We start from the raw sequence: 20,272 nt of genomic DNA on the forward strand, positions 1-20,272 counted from the left end.
GAATATTCGATGGCGATAGCAAATTCTTATCAATCTATGCGAATTATTAGGCATAATAACTTTGTCGATCATATCATCAGCATCATCTTCATCATCTCGAGCCTAAATTTGTGTACCACTGCAGGACGAAGGCCTGTCCCTGTGATCGCCAATTACCCGTGTCTTGCGCTGCCGCAAGACAGGGGTAATTCTGCCGTAAAGTTTTCTGCCGTCCTTGACTGCGCTTCCCTTCTCTTGGTATCCATTCTGTAACTCTAATGGTCCACCGGTTATTCATCCTGCGCATTACACAACCTGCCCAGCTCCATTTCTTGCCGCTAAATGTCAACTAGAACATCGGCTATCCCCGTTCTCTGATCCACACCGGATTCTTCCTGTCTCTTAACGTTAGGCCAAAAAATTTCCGTTCCATCGCTCTCGGTGCATTCCTTAACTTGTTCTCGAGCCTCTTTGTTAACCTCCAAGTTTCTGCCCCATATGTTAGCACCTGTAGAGTGCAATGATTGCCCACTTCTATTCAACGACAGTGGTAAACTCCCAGTCAGGATTTCACAATGCCTGCCGTATGCACAACAACCCAATTTTATTCTTCTGTAAATTTGTTTCTCATGATAGGTTCTCCTGTGAGTATCGGTTGTATAAGTTGCAGTAAACGTTCGCTTACTAACATAAGTCATAAGCATGGTATCACGCGTGCACAGGCAAACATGAACACACTTCTCTCGATGACTGCGTACACTCGCTATAGGGAAGCTGGCGTGATGAAGTGCGGCAGCAGCGGTGAGCGAATCAGCCTTGCAGTGGTCTCTCAGTTCAAGGCTAACTAAACGCGAGAGAACACAGTGCACACGAAGCCATCAGCTATCTCGGGTTGCCTATCATTTGCACCCACAGCTGATTGTCTGCAAGATGGGGCGCGCGCGGCCGAGCTCAGCAGCGCCATGTGCAACCAATATCAAAGTAGAAGACGACAAGCAAGCTATGGCAGCCCCTCCTCCCTCTCTCCCCCTCTCCTAATACCCGCGTGTCTCCCTGTCCCCTTCCTAATGGCGGCCTCAAAAGGCAGGAGCGGCCTCTCCGGCTGCGCCTCCGGATCGGTTGTTCTTGGGCGGCATCCCGGAGGTACAACAAAAGCCTGATTCCATCGCCGGCCTGTCCAGCGAGCATCTTTGTTTCTGCGCAGCCTTCACCAAAAAAGAGGGATTCTCTCGACGCGTCATTCCGACGCCTGGTACTTCCTGCGGTCTCGGCATCATAACTGCTGTTCCCCGCACGGAACCACAACTCCACCTTCAGGCAATTTCTCACGTTTCTGGAGGACACGAGGCTGTCGTGTTAATTGGGAATGCGCCCGTCCAACTCTCTCCTGTCATCACTCAATAGTTTTTCACCATCACCACCGCTGGTGGCTACTGCTGACAGCCAAGAGCTGTGTGAACGCCCCAACCTTCTCTCTCTTCTTTATTCTTTATATCCCCCTCCCCTTCCCCAAGTGCTCACTCGCGCTTTCTAAGGGGTTGCAGAAAATAGTCGCGTTTACTTTTTCCCAATCAACCTCTCTCTCCCCCGCCCTTGCACGCACGGAAAGATGGCACGGGTCACTTCCAGCCTTCTCCCATGCACGCCGAAATCAAGCTACCAGCAATCTAGGCTTGACAACCGTCTGGAATTTAGCGGGACACTTTTCCCTTTTGAGCAAATGTCCCCTGTTTCGATTTGGCTCACTCGGGACGATCAAATTTCTTGAATTCTGCCCTTATTTTCTATAGGCTACCAATACATACACCAGATTTCCTTTTTTTACATTCACATTTCCTTTTCACATTCTTCTTTTTAGTGTTCGGTTTCATTGTCATAAAAACAAAGGCAGTATCACTTTCCTGCTGGTTCTAGTTCGGGTGTAGGTCCTAACCTTTCATACTGCATTGAATCATATTGCTCCTTTCTTGTTGTAAATCGCTACGTGGTAGGACTGACAAAAATCCGGCATATCCCACGCCCTGTGGGAATCGATGTTATGCGAAGCAGACTGCGGGGAGCCGACCAAGTTAACGGAATGACCATTAGAGAACCAAGACGTAGACGGCTGTTTCATGACCTACATGACACGCATGTAATGACATTCATGTCCTAACCTATCATATATGTACGAACCCATTTCAGTGGCTTTTGAGTGTTAATATCTCTTCGCTGAGTCATTTTCATTTTTGCTGAGTCATGCTCATGTCTATAGCTTCTACGATTATCCTTTAGTGTTTTCTTCACTTAGTACCCATGTCCGAAACCATTTCAGTGGTTTTTGAGTGTTAATCATTTTTAGCTGAGTAATTGTCATTTTCGCTGAGTCATACTCACGACTATGACTTCGACCATCATCATTTGTGTTTCTTTCACTTAGTACCCACGTCGCTGCCCATTTCAGTGGTTTTTGAGTGTTAATCGTTTTTCGCTGAGTCATTGTCATTTTTGTTTAGTCATGCTCGTGACTGTGACTTCTATCATCCTTTAGTGTTTCCTCCACTTATTACCTACGTCAGAACTAACTTCAGCAGTTTTTGAGTGTTAATTCTTTTTGTGAGTCATTATTTTTTCTGAGTCATGGTGATGACTAATGACGTCTACCATCATCCTTTAGTGTTCCTTTCACTTAGTACCCAAGTCAGAACTCATTTCAGGCTGTTTTCGAGTGGCCATCTTTTCTCGCTGAGTCATTGCCATTCTTGCTGAGTCATGCTCATGACTATGGCTTCTACGACCTGCCTACTCCTGCCACTGATGACACGCCCAAAGCTGATCCTCCAGTTATTTCAATGCTGCGTCCCTTCACAGACGCCATTTGAGTGATTTTGTCGCGCCTTAGAACCACGTCTGCTCGATGTCCACTGAAAGTACTGGACGCCTTAAGCCCAGAAGTCAAGGAAGCGTCAACCATCCAGTGGAATGTAAGAGTACTAAAATCGCACATTTCAGGCTTTCGTCAGCTCATATATACTAATATGTTCCCAATCACTGTGGTATGTGAGCCTAACGTATCAAAGCCAGTCAGATTATCGGGATATGAAGCTGTTATGTACACGAGTACTGGTGAATGCAGCAAATTAATCGTTTTTATTCGTCGTGAACTCACCTATATTCGCCAGCCGATTCCGTCCCACGATGGCAATCAATATTGCCACCTGTAGGTAGTGGGTCGAGGGCAAGAGTGGGTCGAGCCCAAGAGAAGAAAGAAGACCGCGCGCCCCTCTCTGCTCGAGCCAGCCCCGACGGTCGCGTCTTCCAAGAGCCAGCTGCTCTACGTTTATTAAACCTTCCGGGCTACTCCTCGAGGCTCGTGACAAACTGGTGGAGGTGCGGGGTAAGCGTCTTCACGGATGTTGCAGACCCCTCCAAGGATCCGCGCTACGAATCCAGTGCCTGTCGACACTCCCGTGCATCGGGCCAGCCGCAGGATCAGGGGACTGTCTCCAGAAGTCGTCAACGCTACAGTTCCCACCACATCAACCGGTATGACCAGCGCTTCCCTTCAAACCACCCCAACCGGTACGGGAAGCACGATGTCGAACCGGTACACACTTGAGAGCCCACGGATCCCGAAGACGTTTCACGGCACAGTGTTCGAAGACGTCGAAGACTGGATGGTCGAATACGAGCGCGTGGCCTCCGTGAACGAATGGAACGAAACGGAAAAACTCCGACACGTCTACTTCTACCTGGAGGATGGCGCGCGTACGTGGTTTCAGAACCGCGAGGAGCAACTGACGTCGTGGCGCGAGTTTTGTCGGCAGCTCTTGGAGACCTACACCAGTGCCGATCGCCACGAACGAGCGGAACGAGCGATTCAAGCCCGCGTCCAGTTGCCAAACGAAACTGTGACCAGGTACGTCGAAGACATGACGCGCCTCTTCCGACGAGCGGATCCAAGGATGACGGAGGAGAAGAAGTTACGTCATCTGATGCGCGGGGTCAAGGAGCAACTCTTCGCTGGCCTCGTACGGAGCCCTCCGAAGACGGTCGCGGAGTTCTTGTCCGAAGCCGTGACCATGGAAAAAATGCTTCTGCACCGCTCGAACCTATATGAGCGGCAAGCGAACAGCATGTCTACTGCTGACATTTTCGCGGCCATAGGAAGCAACGGTGACTCTCTGCGAGAACTCATCCGCTCTGTAGTGCGTGAAGAGTTGCAAAAGGCCGCTGTAACACCGCAACCTACGGTAAGCTCCATAGCAAGCATTATAAAGGACGAACTGCACCAGGCCCTTCGTGACACCTTGCCTCCTGCTAACGCCGCGCCAGTACCTCCTGAATACCCCCGTGCGACCTACGCGGAAGCCCTGAAGCGCCCTGCTTCCTCTCTGCCGCTGTTAGTTCGTGCTGTTCCTACGGTGTCAGTTCAGTCGGCACAGCCGATACCGTACTACGACGCTGGGTACACCACGCCGCCCGTTATTCATGCCGCTCCATTTGCCCACCATTCGGAGCGAGCGGTTCACCACGTCGACGACAGACGCCCGCCCCCTCGGAAGTCAGATGTTTGGCGCACACCCGATCATCGGCCTCTGTGCTTCCACTGCGGTGAAGCTGACCACCTGTACCGCCAGTGCCCATACCGGCGCCTTGGGATTCGCGGCTTTTCCGCATACTCGCCGCCGCCCCGATACGGCCAGCGACCCCGGGACATTGAGGACTACCTCTCTCAGCAGCGCTTGCCACCGCCTGCCAGGCGGCAGTCGCGATCGCCGTCTCCGAGACGATTTTCACCTCCGCCCCAGCGGTATTCTCCCGAGCGGTCGACCAGTCCCCGCCGGGAAAACTAACTGAGGCGATCTTTGGGGGCGAGGTCGCTGACGGTCGAAGCGCTGAAGACCTCCGACGGACGCAGTTACGGAAACCTACCGATCCGACATCACCTGCAGCTGAACGGGACGACCGGCTTTCGCTCGATATACCAGTGACTATTGACGGTTATGCCGTTAGTGCTTTAGTGGACACCGGCGCAGACTACACGATTCTAAGCGGGAAAATAGCAACGCAGCTGAAGAAAGTTATCACGCCCTGGCATAACTCGCAGATTCGGACGGCTGGCGGCCACGTCGTTACTCCACTGGGCGCCTGCACGACTAGAGTTGAGATTCAAGGATCAACATTCGTAGCGAGCTGCCTTGTCTTACGCGAATGCTCCCGCGACGTTATTCTTGGGGTTGACTTCCTGCAGGAGTACGGCGCGATTATCGATCTGCAAGAGCGTCGTATCACTTTCTCTTCCGAACGAGCAGTCGACGTGCAAGACGGCCAACGGCGCGACGACGTACTCCGTGTTTCGGCAGACAGTGTAACGCTTCCTCCACGAGCCAGTGTCCTCGTCGACGTCACATGCTGTGGCTTACGCGATGGCGAAGCGGTGGCCGAAAGCAACTTGGAACACCTACTGAAGCAAGGTGTTTGCGTGGCTCGAAGTGTTATACAGATTCGTGCTGGTCATTCGCAATTGCTTGTCACCAACTTTAGCTACGAGCACCGACACCTGTTCCGCGGCACTTCATTAGCGTTTGCAGACGCAGTAGCAAACGTTAACAACTGTTTCACGTCAGAAGTAGTGGAGACAGCAGACACATCTCTGGGCCATCTCGACATCAATTCTGAACTGTCCACCGATAGCCAGACAGCACTGCGCAAGCTCTTGCTTGAATTCAGGACATGCTTCGCACATTCTTCCAAGGTACGCCAGACTTCCATCACTAAACACAGGATCATCACGTACGAAGACGCACGCCCGATACACCAGCAGCCTTACCGCGTGTCGGCAAAAGAACGCGAAGCCATACGTACGCAAGTCCGGGAGATGCTTGACGATGGCGTCATCGAACCTTCCAACAGCCCGTGGTCGTCTCCGGTCGTTCTTGTCAAAAAGAAAGACGGAACGCTACGCTTCTGTGTCGACTACCGCAAGCTCAACAACGTGACTAAAAAGGACGTGTACCCGCTGCCGCGTATCGACGACTCGTTAGATAGACTACGGCGTGCCCACTATTTTTCTTCTCTCGATTTAAAAAGCGGGTACTGGCAAATCGAGGTAGACGAACGCGACCGAGAGAAAACAGCCTTTGTGACTCCAGATGGGCTCTATGAATTTCGAGTGCTTCCTTTTGGCTTGTGTTCAGCCCCGGCTACTTTCCAACGAATGATGGACACTGTCCTTACTGGACTGAAGTGGCAGGCCTGTCTTGTGTACCTGGATGATGTGGTCATCTTCTCCGAAACGTTCGAGCAGCATCTTCACCGCCTACGGAGTGTGCTAGAAGCCATCCGATCGGCAGACCTCACACTTAAGCCCGAAAAGTGCCACTTTGGTTACGAAGAGCTCAAGTTCCTCGGGCATGTAGTAAGCGCCAAAGGGGTCCGACCCGATCCAGACAAGCTTGCCGCTGTGGCCGCGTTTCCAGCTCCTGCCGATAAGAAGGCCGTCCGGCGCTTCCTGGGTTTGTGCGCCTACTATCGCCGGTTTATTAAAGGCTTTTCGAAGATAGCGGAACCCCTGACACGCCTTACAAGGGACGATACGCCATTTGTGTGGCATAACGAGCAACAGGCGGCTTTTGCTGAATTACGACAGCGCCTGCAGTCAGCACCCGTTCTTGCACATTTTGACGATGATGCTGATACTGAGGTGCATACCGATGCTAGCAGCATTGGCCTTGGCGCAGTGCTCGTTCAGCTTCAAGATGGAGTGGAAAGAGTTATAGCGTATGCCAGCCGCTCCCTGTCCCGTGCCGAGGCGAATTATTCGACTACGGAGAAAGAGTGCCTCGCGGTCGTGTGGGCGATCATCAAGTTTCGCCCCTATCTCTATGGTCGTCCCTTCAAAGTAGTGACGGACCACCATGCCCTCTGTTGGCTGGCAAGCATGCGCGACCCTTCAGGACGACTGGCACGGTGGAGCTTGCGGCTACAGGAATTTGACATCACCATCGTTTATAAGTCTGGCCGTAAGCATGAAGACGCTGACACGCTGTCCCGCGCACCCATTGATCCTGCCAGTCAGGAAACAGAGGATGATGACGGCTTCCTGGGCGCCATTAGTTCGTCGGACTTGAGCAGACGGCAGCGTGACGACGCTGAGATTAGACCGATCATCGATCATTTAGAGGGCCGCGACACAACCATACCACGCCATCTGTCCCGCTCGCTGACGTCCTTCTGTCTGCGAGACAACGTGCTTTATAAGAAGAATGCTCGTTCGACCAGCCGTGCTTACCTCCTGGTGGTTCCAAGGGACATGCGCGACGACATCCTCTTCGCTTGCCATGACGAACCGACATCTGGTCATTTAGGCTTTTCGCGAACACTCGCTAGAGTAAGCGAAATGTACTATTGGCCCGGGCTTTCGGCAAGCGTCAAACAGTACGTTAAAGGCTGTCGTGAATGCCAGCGCCGCAAGACACCATCCGTTAAACCGGCTGGCTTACTTCAGCCAATTGAAGCACCTCACACGCCTTTCGACCAAGTCGGCATGGACATTCTCGGACCGTTTCCTCTCTCGGCCGACGGCAACAAATGGGTGATCGTCGCGACTGATTATTTAACACGCTATGCTGAGACGCAGGCGATCCCACGAGCCACGGCCTCAGAGGTAGCGCAGTTCTTCATGCGCCACATCGTCTTGCGTCACGGTGCTCCCTCCACTGTAATAACAGACAGAGGGACAGCATTCACAGCGCAGCTTATGGACGAAGTTTTTGAATTGAGCAACACCAGGCATCGCAAGACGACCGCGTACCATCCGCAGACCAACGGACTTACAGAGCGACTGAATAAGACGGTAACAGACATGCTCGCAATGTACATCGACGTTCAACATAAAACTTGGGATCGGATCTTGCCTTACGTGACCTTCGCGTATAACACCGCCGTGCAAGAGACGACGCGCTTCACGCCCTTTCGCCTTCTCTACGGTCGCGAAGTCCAGACGATGCTGGACGCTATGCTGCCGTGTCAAGACGCTGACCTATTTACAACTGACGCCGAGGAATTTGCAGAGCGTGCTGAGGAAGCTCGGCAGCTCGCGCGGCTGCATATCGGCCAGCAGCAGCAGGCAGACGCACGACGCTACAACATCCGCCACAGGGACGTGTCCTACAACCCCGGGGACCAAGTTTGGGTGTGGACCCCCGTTCGCCGTCGTGGCCTCTGTGAAAAGCTGCTGAGCCGGTATTTCGGTCCGTATAAAGTGCTCCGCCGCGTCAGTGATGTAAACTACGAAGTTGTTCCGGACACAACATCGCAGACGCGGAATAGGACACAAAGACAACCGACCTCAGACATAGTTCATGTTGTGCGCATGAAGCCGTACATTGCGCGTCCGTAACTTTTTTTTGTTTTCGTTTTTTTTCTCTCATTCCCTTCTTTGTTTCTACTTTTCATTTATCTTTGGGAGATTGCTTCTTCGTTCATTGACTGTGCCGGCGTGACGGCTACTTTTTTGTGTGTACTTTCGCTTTGCCTGCCTTCTTCTTCTTTGTCTTCTACACTTATTCTTTTTTTAGCATCGAGGCGATGCTTTTGTTCGTAAGGGGGGATATTGCCACCTGTAGGTAGTGGGTCGAGGGCAAGAGTGGGTCGAGCCCAAGAAAGAAGACCGCGCGCCCCTCTCTGCTCGAGCCAGCCCCGACGGTCGCGTCTTCCAAGAGCCAGCTGCTCTACGTTTATTAAACCTTCCGGGCTACTCCTCGAGGCTCGTGACAATATGTTTGCCTAACAGTTAAAAAGGGCAAAGTCATGTTTACACTCGTAGCGTTTATATATGACGTTCAAATAAGTTTGTTTCGAAGAGGCAGGCAGGCAGGCAGTGAACTTTATTTTAAGTCCTGAGGAGTGACTCCGAGAACCCCTTAAGGGGGAGGAGCCACCGCGGGCCGCTCCCACGTTGGGACGGGCAGGCCGTGCCTGACCGCCGCGTCGTGGGCCCTCTGGACAGCCCGTAGCTGAGCGGTGAGGTCGGAGCTCTTGAGCGCCTCCACCCACTCTTCTTCCGTGGTGAGATTGTCGTGGTCACGTAACGAGGGACACCGCCAGAGCATGTATTCTAAAGTGCAAAAGGGATCGACACAATCCGAACAATCGGGCTCGAACGAGTCCGCGTACCTACTTACCCTGGCTAGACTGGGATAGGACCCGGTCTGCAGCATGCGAAGGGTGGAAGACTGAGGCCTGGAGAGCTTGGCGTGAGGCGGGGGATAGACCCTCCTGCCGAGCTGATAGTGCTTTGAAATCTCGTTAAACGTGTTGAGCGAGTCCTTGTGGAACCTCGCGCCCTCGAGCGGCGTTTCCCCGGCGCGCTGGGTGAGTTCGCGCGCGCGGGCGTGGGCCAGCTCGTTGGCGTTGGGAACGACGGTGGAGACCTGAGGTCCCATGTGGGCCGGGAACCAAGTGATGACGTGGGCGGAGACGCTGCTGCCGCAAAGCAGGGGGGCCGCTTCCCTCGAGACCGAACCCGTGGCGAAGGCCCTGACCACCGCCCGGGAATCCGTGTAGATCTGCGGCCTGCTCCGGTCCCGGAGGGCGAGGGCCACCACAACCTGCTCCGCCAGTGCCGGAGACGAGCCCCGCACCGACGCGGCGTTAAGGAGGTTGCCCCTGTGATCTGCCACGGCCGCCACGAATCGGTCGGATGTACCGTATTGGGTGGCGTCGACGAACGCTACCGATCGCGGATCGCTAGCCACGGATCTCAGAAGTGCGGCCGCCTGGGCCCTGCGTCTGCCTACATTGTGTTGCCGGTGCACGTTGCGCGGGAACAGCGAGACCGTGATGGCCTCCCGTGTATCCACGTCGAGCGCGCACCGCCTCTCCCTGACGGCAGTGGGATTGCAGCCCAGCGCCTCCAAGATCCGCCTCCCCGCAGGCGAGGAAGAGAGCCTGAAGAGCTGGGCCGTCTGCTGTGCCTCGACAACCTCGTCGAGAGTGTTGTGGACTCCCAGCTGCATGAGCTTCTCCGTGCTGGCGGCCATGGGGATGCCGAGCACCTTTTTGATGCTCTTGCGCATCTGCGCTTCGAGCTTTGCCCTCTCGTATCCGTGCCAGCGATGCGCGGCGGCCACGTACGTGATGTGGCTCATTAGGAAGGCTTGATACAACCTGAGGAGGTTGTCCTCCCCCAGCCCTCCGCGGCTGTTGGAGACCCTAGTGATGAGCCTGACCATGTTATCCGTTTTGGTGGCGATACGAGCAATCGTCTGTCCATTACAACCATTTGCCTCGAGCATACCGAGTACGCGGATGACCTCCACCTTGGGAATGACCAGCCCGATGGCCGTGCGAATGGAGATGTAAACCTTTTCCACAGGCACCTGACCCTTGGGGATGCGCCCCCTCCTGGTCGGTCGATACAAAAGAAGTTCGGACTTGGACGGGGAGAGCCGGAGCCCCGTGCCCGCCAAGAACTCCTCCGTGCAGCTCAGGGCCGCCTGTAGGGATTCCTCGACTCTGTCTTCACTGCCACCATCGCACCACACCGTGATGTCGTCGGCGTAAAGAGTGTGATTAACGCCATTCACTTCGGACAGACGGGCTGAGAGACCGCGCATGGCGACATTGAAGAGAAGTGGCGAGATGACCGACCCCTGAGGGGTTGGTCCCATATGGATCCCTTGCCCCCAGATCGAAGGGATCAGACTTTACCTCGCCCACCTTGAGAGTGGCGCGCCTGCCCCGAAGGAATGAACTGACGAAACCGTGAAACTTGGATCCAAGGTCTATCTCCGTAACGGAATCAAGGATGTGCCTGTGGGAAATTTTATCGAAGGCCTTTTCAAGATCCAGTGCTAGGATACCCCTGACGTCTCTGGTGTCCCTGTAGATGATCTGGTGTTTAATGACTTTCATGACGTCCTGAGATGACAGGGACGGACGAAAGCCCACCATGTTGTATGGGAACAGTTCGCGTTCCTCAATGTACCTAGATATCCGGTTGTGAATGACGTGTTCCGCGACCTTTCCCACGCACGAAGTGAGCGAGATTGGTCGCATGTTATTTAGTCGGGGAGTTCGACCTGGTTTTGGAATCAGACCTACCGACGCGAGCTTCCATTCGTCCGGGACGTCACCCGAATCCCACACGTGATTGATCTCGTCCGTTAACGTGAAGATGGCATTTTCGTCCAAATTGCGAAGAAGCCTGTTCGAAATTCCGTCCCGCCCAGGGGCCGATCGGCCGTTCAGGGTAAAAAGTGCTTCCCTAACCTCGTTTTTAGAGAAATGAGCAACCAGGTCCTCCCGCTGGAGACCCCGGTAGCGGGGATAGTCCGCGTCGCCCGAGGGGCCTGTGGGTAGGTATCTGTCGGCCAACGATTGGATAATGTCCTGCACGGTCGAGCCTACCCGTTTGACTTCGTGCAGAATCCTGTCCATAGCTAGTCTTTGGTTGGACTTTGAGGCCGATTCGTCTAAGAGCTGCTTCAGGAGGTTCCATTTGCCGCCCGTGCGCATTTGCCCATCGGCCGAATTACAAATTTCGCCCCACTGTTGAATAGCGAGCGTGCGACAATGTGCATCAATGGTGCGATTTAGTACTGCTATCCTCTTACAGAGTGTACGATTGAGCCGTTGCCCCTTCCACCTGACCAGGAGAGCAGCCTTGGCCTCGAGGAGGTGAGCGAGACGGCTGTCCATCCTGTCCATTTTGAGGCCTGTGCGGATCGTCTTGGTGGCGGACTCGACGTCCCATTTCAATTGCAACAACCATTCTTTAAAGTCTGTGGGATCCGCCATCTTTCCCTCCCTGATTTTTCGAAAGAGGTCCCAATCCGTAACCCTAAATTCGCGGGGGGGCCTGCTCGACACCTCGAAGGAGGTAGCCAGGATAAAGTTTCGAAGGATAAAGATTCGAAGAGATTCACAAAAATTTGGCGGTGTGTCCTGCTACAAAGGTCATAATCGGAGATTTTAATGCGCACCATATGACATGGGTAAGCAGAAGGACAAACGAAAAAGGCAAAGACTGGCAAACTTCGCCTGCAACCACAGCCTTTCGCTCCTGAATGACGGCAGCCCGACGTTCCTAAGGGGCGTCAATTATGCCAGCTGTCTTGACCAAGCTTTCGTATCCAGCGCTTTCACAAGGTGTGTTAAATGGTTTTTGGATACTGAGACCCACGGGAGTGATCACATTTCCACGTACCTTATCATCAAAGGGATGTCTAGGTCCTTCCCATGGAACAACACTTGATCAATTAACTGGACTACTTTTACCTCTGCCATGGAAGTTGCTTGCCGAATGGGCTTGTCTTCTGGATTAGAGGAAACAATAAAGTGTGCAATACGAGACGCCACGCGCACGGTCACAGCCTCGTCTAATCTCATGGAGTTGGATATAGAGTTGGAGCGGCTTCGTGCAATCTGTCGTCGTGCGGAGCGGCAATACCGGCATACAAAATCCATCAATGACCTTAGGATAGCCAGACGCCTACAAAAAAAATGCAGCGTTGCATGGATAAATTTCCATCTCGACGTTGGACAATGTTTTGCCGGTCACTAGACCCCCGGAAACCACTTTCCCACATCTGGAGAACTGTACGGGGTTTGCGTTCCTTCCCTGAACAACGCTTGCCATTCAAAGCGCTGGCGCTCTTTCTGAGGCGGCTGGATGTTAAGGCTACTGAAGACTTTTGTGCACGGATCGCTGGCCAAGCGACTGGTTAAGGCTCTCCAACCCTCAATGACATCCCTGCTTCGCGTGACTACCATATGGATCTTTTTTTCACACTGGAGTAACTTGAGGCGGCCCTTGCTCTATGCCGGCGTTCTTCAACACCAGGACCAGAGGGAATATCATACCACACCTTGTTCAACCTGAGTGAAGGCGCCTGGAAAGAACTGCTAGACCTCTACAACGTATCCTGGCAAGATGGTACGGTTCCCGATGAATGAGAGACAAGCTACTTGGTCCTTCTCCTGAAGCACGGCAAGTCTCCGCTTGAACTCTCCTCGTGCTACCCAATATATAGCACTGGCCAGCTGTGTGGGAAAGATAATGGAAAAAATGGTCCTTGCCCGATTGGAGTGGTACCTGGAACACTTCAACATGTTTCCAAATTGCATGGCTTGTTTTCGTCGAGATCGCCCATCAATAGACAGTGTTGTTGATCTCGCTATGTATGTCCAGCATCAAAAGTCATGTAAAAGAGTATCTGCAGCTTTGTTTATAGATGTCAAGGGGTCATACGATAACGTATCTCACTAAGCCAGTCTCGCTATAGCGCGCTTGGACCAAAGACCTTTAAAAGAGGAAACCATTTTAGAATACTGCCATCACAAGACATCGCAGCGGCGAGTGACGAAAGCTGTGTTGCAGTTCTTAAAGACTGCAAAATTGGACTAACGGCTGTAGCCTGAACTGATGTTTACTGTGCTACATGTACTACTGTGCAGTGCAGTGATTGTATGCGGTGACAGTGACTGACTGTGATTGTGCATCTGTGCTCCCTTTCTTTCTCTATCTCTACTTTCCTGTCACTTTACCTTCCCCTCCCCTCTCTCCCCAGCGTAGGATGCCAACCGGACCTTAACGTCTGGTTACCCTCCATGCCTTTCCCCTTTTCTTCGGTCTCTCTCTTTACTAATTTCCTTCATTTAGTACCCACGTCCGATCCAACTTCATTGGTCTTTGAGTTTTAATTTATTTCCAAGCCACATTCATTTTCGTTGAGTCATGCTCATGACTATTACTTCAACCATCATCCTTTAATGTTTCCTTCACTTAGTATCCATGTCCGCACCCATTCCAGTTACATACCAAGTTAACGAAACGACCCTGAAAGCACTAATACGTAGGCGGCTGTTTCATGACCTACCTGACACACATGTAATGATATTCATGTAATGACCCATCATTTATGTTCGTCATGAACTCTTGTCATACTACTGCTACACACGATGTGTTTAATGCAGAACCAGATGAATTTGGTTGCTGAGCGCGTTTCGAGAGCGGTCTCGAGGCAGCTTGGCTTAAGTCGGTCTCCTCTTGTGCCTTTTGTGGCACCGGGTTATCTGCGCGGCATCCGCGGTTCAATGCAAGAGCTCATGACATTGTAGCGCCCACTGACGCTGCTATGCGGGGACGCTAAGGTCGGCGCTCTCGGTTGGTGCTTTGGGGCCGTCTCCGGATGGCGAGCAAAATAAAGTTGGGCGGCGCGTGCTAGCGGCGCAAGCACAGCACGCGCCACCCAGTCAAAAAATCCGTCAAAGCGTTCTTGTCGGAACGACAGCATTCTTGTTTGCAACGACAGAATTCCTGTTTGCTGCCTTCCGACACCGACAGCAATGCTGTTTGCAACGACAGCATGTCTGTTTGCAGCCTTCCGACACCGACAGCAATGCTGTTTGCAACGACAGCATGCCTGTTTGCTGACTTCCGACACCGACAGCAATGCTGTTTGCAACGACAGCATGCCTGTTTGCTGCCTTCCGACACCGACAGCAATGCTGTTTGCAACGACAGCATTCCTGTTTGCTGCCTTCCGACGTCGACAGCAATGCTGTTTGCAACGACAGCAAGCCTGTTTGCTGCCTTACAACACCGACAGCAATGCTGTGTGCACGATTGACTAGCAGATCGACACTAACGACGGAGCCCCAATATGGCGCCCGCGATTAGATGGGCACTGCGAAATGCGTCGCGGCGTCGACGCATGTTAGCTAATGCACGCATTTATGAAGGCACGAGGCGACACCAAACCACCGGTATTCGATAAAGTGTATCTTCATGAAAGATCGATGCAAGTAGATTGGTATGGTGAGCCATCAATGAAGTAGGAAAGACGTCGCGATGAGTTGCCAAGGAAGCCCTCTCTTCTGCATGGCTCCGGCATTATTTGTAAACGCTGAAAACAGTCGTCCACGCGTGTCAGCTGCGTGAAGGCAAGAGCGAGTCTACTACGGGTGCATGCGCACATGACCAAAGTTGCCTTCTCAGTTGGCCTACATGCCGGCGTATTTCTGAAGCTGCGCGCTGCAACTACATGCGAGCACCGGTACAGACTATATAGACAGTTTTAGAAGAACGCTGTTTACGCTCCGCGCCGCTCAGATTTCATGCTCCGAGATACTGCAGGGAACTGCGTAGATTTCGCATTTGATAAGCGCGTCTTGCCGAGACGCGAGCGACGCGCTATCAACTCGGCTGCAAAACGACGACGAGGCCAAGTAGTCACCGCTATCACGCTCCGCTCAGTCGGCTTTGTAGCGGAGCGAGGGATGCGGTCTTCGTTCCGCTGCCGGTATGAGCGTCGTGCGCAAGCGCAATTATATCGTCCCCGCTAATGGTGCATCCAGACGAAGGACCGAATCCGGATTTGGAGAGCCGGACGGCGCGTCACGTGACCTCACATCAGCGATTTGCCTCGTCCGCGCCTCGTCCGGGAGGCGCGCGGACGGATAACGCCAAGCCGTTTTTCACATCCGGATTCTGGCGGGGTAAAGCCGCCGCTTTAGCTTATAAACACGCAGTGTCTGGGAACCAGTACACTTCTCTCCTGCTCGAGGACAGCCGCATTGCAGTCAGCATCAGTACTTTGTTTGCTGGCGCCTGGTTTCAGTGCTTCATAAAGTTGGTCTTTATTCTATGGCTTCATAGCTCCTGGTTTCGTTCACTTCTATGAACAATGAATGTGTGCGATGATGCCGCCTTTTATTTCAACCACATCGTGGAAGAGTTTCCCACTTTGTGGGACCTCAGCCGTGCAGATTATGCGGACACCGTCACAATCAGGGAATAGTGACTCTCCTGCAAAGAAAAAAAAAATCTCAGTCAACTGCTCGCTAGCAGACAACAAAAAAAGTAGGACGTGTAGAAATACATCTGATATCTGGTTGTTTTAGAGCAGTAAATGAATAGAGTATCAGCGAAAACCAATCACACTGAGTGGTGTAATTAGTGTAAACAGATCAATATTATCTGATGCATGTTTATGCAGAAAGTCGGTGCCGACAGCACGGCCATACAAAACTTGTGCGCACTCGTGATACCCCTTCCACGTGAACCCTCTGGATCTGCATTGAAAATTTCGGGCGCGATTGAGCTTATACACTACCACACGAACGCACTTAAAGACACATGTGTAGCGGCCTTCGATCAGCACCAAGCTCAGTTTTCAACCGATATACATTTACCACGGCGATCTCTGTAATAACTTGGAAACGTGTGATACTTACCTGAAGCAAGGTACCGCAGTGTGACCTGCAGCACGGTGTGAGAGTATATTTCTTACACCGTGGTTTCCGCTGATATAGAACGGCGCATAACAGTATCCTTCCTTCGTATGCGGGACCCCACGCGCGACAGCAGTTGCAGAAACTGCTCTCTGCTTACACGAGCAGCCTCCGGTATTCGTCGAGGTCAGTCTTCAGGAGCTCTTCGTAGAGCAGGTTTTGCACCCCCAATTATTTCCTTCCCATCCAGTCTTTCCGCCAACAACGCCGTTTTCGTGGAAACAAATCGAAGTCCTCGTCAACCTCGAACATAAGAACAGCCATCGCGGCCAAACTGCCCAAACGTCGCTTTTAGCTGGCCTCCATTTTGCAGGAAGAACCTCTCAAACCAGTCTGCTGCTAGCCAGCGCAGAGGCTGCGGTCGAGAGTAATCCGGCTCGGTGGCGCTGTCGTCTGCTAGGGCTTCGTCCGCCGTGTGGATGCGCCTGCAGCCGGACGGTCCGTGGCATAGTCGTCCGCGTCCGCTAAAAATCCGGATTCGGTCCTTCGTCTGGATGCACCATAAGCGGTTGTGTGGCATTTGCTAGCATATGCCGGTCTGAGCGGGGCGGACAGCAAGCGCTCAGCTAAAACAGCTGATCGTATGCGCGCTCGATGTTATCGGAAGCGTATCAATGTTTCGTTCGGTGCATGTCGATCACCGCAGGGAGATTGTATTATGCTTAATTTTGACTTCGTGCGTAGCTCTCGTGCCCAGTCTGCGTGTACGGTGGCAGCGCATTCAAGCTATTTTACACATATCTTTTTTTGTCTATGGATATTCCCCCTCTTGTAAGAATGAATACAAATTTAATTTCATTTTTTATCATATAATAAATCAATCACTTTATTGTTGTATCATAGGTTAATTACACCAGGGTCTCAATGTACAAGACTGCAACACGTAGAAGCAGCTGTAGAAAGCCTCACACAACACTGCCCAAATGTTTGCTGCTGGAACAGCATAGATTTATGCCATGCATGTTCCTCGTTCATTACAGACATGCAAAAGTTTGACCACATTGCACAAAAGCAAATGCATAGGAAAAAAGTGCTTGTAAAATGACAATGTCACTTCCTAGCACTGTGCACAATAGCCACCAAGTGAATCACAGTGCTAAGACTTGCATGACTTAGTATTACAACCATACATACTTGCAATAAAAGTTCCCTTTGTGCTAGTGTGCAAGATATGGTTGACGGCACCATGAAAAAACAAACCAAAAAAATGTGTAGTATACAGGAAGCGAACATTAAAATAACTGACTAACAGAAGTGAATTTGGATCGCTGCTACAGTCCCCTTTCTAACACTACAAACGCTTCTAATAGGAGTCAACCCTCTTGGTTTTCTGCCATGTATGTTCTAAGCAAGTCGATGCTCACAAATGCATGTTACAAAAATGAAGCAGTACTATTTTCTTAATATTTATTTTTTAATATTCTCCCTCACTGTCATTTACACAGCATCCAGTCATGACCTATTAACCTTTCATCAACAACAGCAACAAAACTGACAAAAGGCATCTTGAATTTTCTGTCAAGCAGCTGCTTTTGTCCACCAATGCAACAAAGCTATGCTGTCTTTGCCAAGGCTGAGAGCACAAGTGGCACGTGGTTAGCAACCAATGAGTAGAGCAACCAGTAGACACAATGCAAGAGCTAAGGCCACTTAACCCTTTCACACCGTTCCTTTCACACTGCGGTCAAACGCCAGCTGCACATTCAGCCCAAAGCAAGAACAAAACCTATACAAACTGCCACAGGGACACAGTGTAGAGAGCACTCACCGTCGGACAAGCAGTTTTCTTTTGAAACTTCGGAGAGAACCCTATCTGGACAGAGGGAACAGTTTTGAGAAAGCTAGGGCACAGATTGCGGCTCATTAAAGGTCCTAACAGGTTAGTACGACAACAATGCGATCACATCAAGCCCAGCACTTTGAGACACAACATAGAAGATTGAGCGATATAGGATAACAGCTGTACGCTAACCACGAGCAGCGTGCCACTCCCATGTACATTTGGGATACGAGCAGATAACCCCACGTCATTGGAAGCCGCTCAGGCACACTGGAGCCTCTCAGGAAGCTGGAACACCAGTGACCGAGCTAGACATCGGTACTGTCCCTTACCCTGCAATTGTGGATACAGAGCGGAACACGACTGCAGCGTCATGACCACAGTGGGAAAATGACGCCCTCGAAATCACTACGGCGACTCCATCCGAGAAGGGAGGGAAGTGTGTACAAGCAATGCACCACCGCTCCTCAGTTGGAGGAAGCTTCACCAGTGCAGCAGAAACGGGAAGCCACCCCAGCCCGAGTCAAGTTCCAAGAATCCCGTGAGGATCTGTGAAGTTAAGTGTCAAATCCTTGAAAACCACCAACTGATGCTTCAACTGTGGAACAGATGTATCTCTCTTAAGGGACACTGAATACTATCATTCACAAACACCTGATGTTCCGAAATGTCAGTGAATACTGGATTTCAAGACAACTGGCAGTCTTCGATTGGCACAGTAGACTGCAAACTAGCCTAAAGCTTGAAGAATGTTGTGACAGGAAAGGTTTTGTGACAGGTTTATTTGCCAGGTCATCACCTATGACAATATGTGGGTGAATCATTTATAAAAGTTACACTTGCCTAAACAATGAACACATATGGAAGCTTCCCAACACAAGAAGTTTCGAGCAACTCGATCGGCAGGTGAACTCATGGTCATGGGTTTTTGAGTGGATAGATGTAGCATCATCTTGATTTCCTCCCTAGTAGTGAGACTAGCTGAGCAAGTACACGAGTAGTGAGCAAGTACAGCTGTGAGGTTCTCCAACGTGTAGACAGTGCACTTAGGAAGAAATGGCCCTGCTTAAATACCATGGGGGTTCTCTTCATCCAGGAAAATATGTGTGCACATACAGTGCACCACACAATGGGCACTTTACAAATAATCTTGGATGAGAGGTGCTGCGGCATCTGCTATAAAAGCCCAACTTCACTCCAAGACTCATTTCTTTGGGCCACTAGGATAATGAAATACAGTAGGCTGTCCATGCATGGCTGCAACATAAAAGAAATCTTTCTACGCTGCTGGCATCCTTGTACTGCCAAAATGAAAAGGGATTACCTCGAAAAATGAGATCACTTCCATGCATGTAAACATGTTTCATAATCCTAAAAAATAAAATGTCCAAGCTTGACTTGAGCACCTCTCATGCGCTCACCAACAGAATTAGATCAACTGATGCATTAGTCTTCATGACTTGATGAATTAATTTGAGCTTCAGTCCACTGCAACACTTTTGGTGATAGCCATGCACTTCGCTTAGACATAAAGCAGTTGCCCCAGAAAGATGGATCATAATTTTTCAGTTACAAGCCTATATTTTGAAGAAAGTACATACGGTTAAATTATAGCAGCCTGCTACATTTCGACGGATGACACAATTCAGAATTCATAAATACAACTACTCTACCTTAATATTGACTCTATAACTCACTTTCCAGAGTCAATTGTACCTGCAATCTTGAAATATGAAATAAACATTCAAATTCCGATTAGTTCTTTTCCACCTTATTAAGTAACTCATACAAATATGATACGTTGCCAACAGAAAACACACTGCAATGTTATATCGCCAACACAATACAAGACGTGGTTCTCAGATAGGAGGCGGATGACGGCGGCACATCAAATGCACCGGGTGCAGTGAGCAGCTCCTGGCAGTGAAAATACATAGTACCCGAAACAACATAAATGGCTGAGTGTGATGATTTGATCTTCCTAGGTCAACGAAGGGTTGTTTACCCGGGAATGTATTTGTACTTGCACGGTTCGAATTATTGTGGCCACCACTGAGACTAATTCGCAGTGGGGAAAAGAAACAACGAAGCCGATTGTTAACAAGACATGAACATATAATTAACACAAACTGTCACACACAAACTAACTAACCAAGGTACTAAGATTAATATAAAAGTTCATGCACTTTTAAATGTTCTCTCACAATAAATAATTATATATATAACAGTTTT

Source organism: Dermacentor silvarum, chromosome 5, assembly GCF_013339745.2.
Source record: "Dermacentor silvarum isolate Dsil-2018 chromosome 5, BIME_Dsil_1.4, whole genome shotgun sequence".
In the NCBI taxonomy this organism is placed as follows: domain Eukaryota; kingdom Metazoa; phylum Arthropoda; class Arachnida; order Ixodida; family Ixodidae; genus Dermacentor; species Dermacentor silvarum.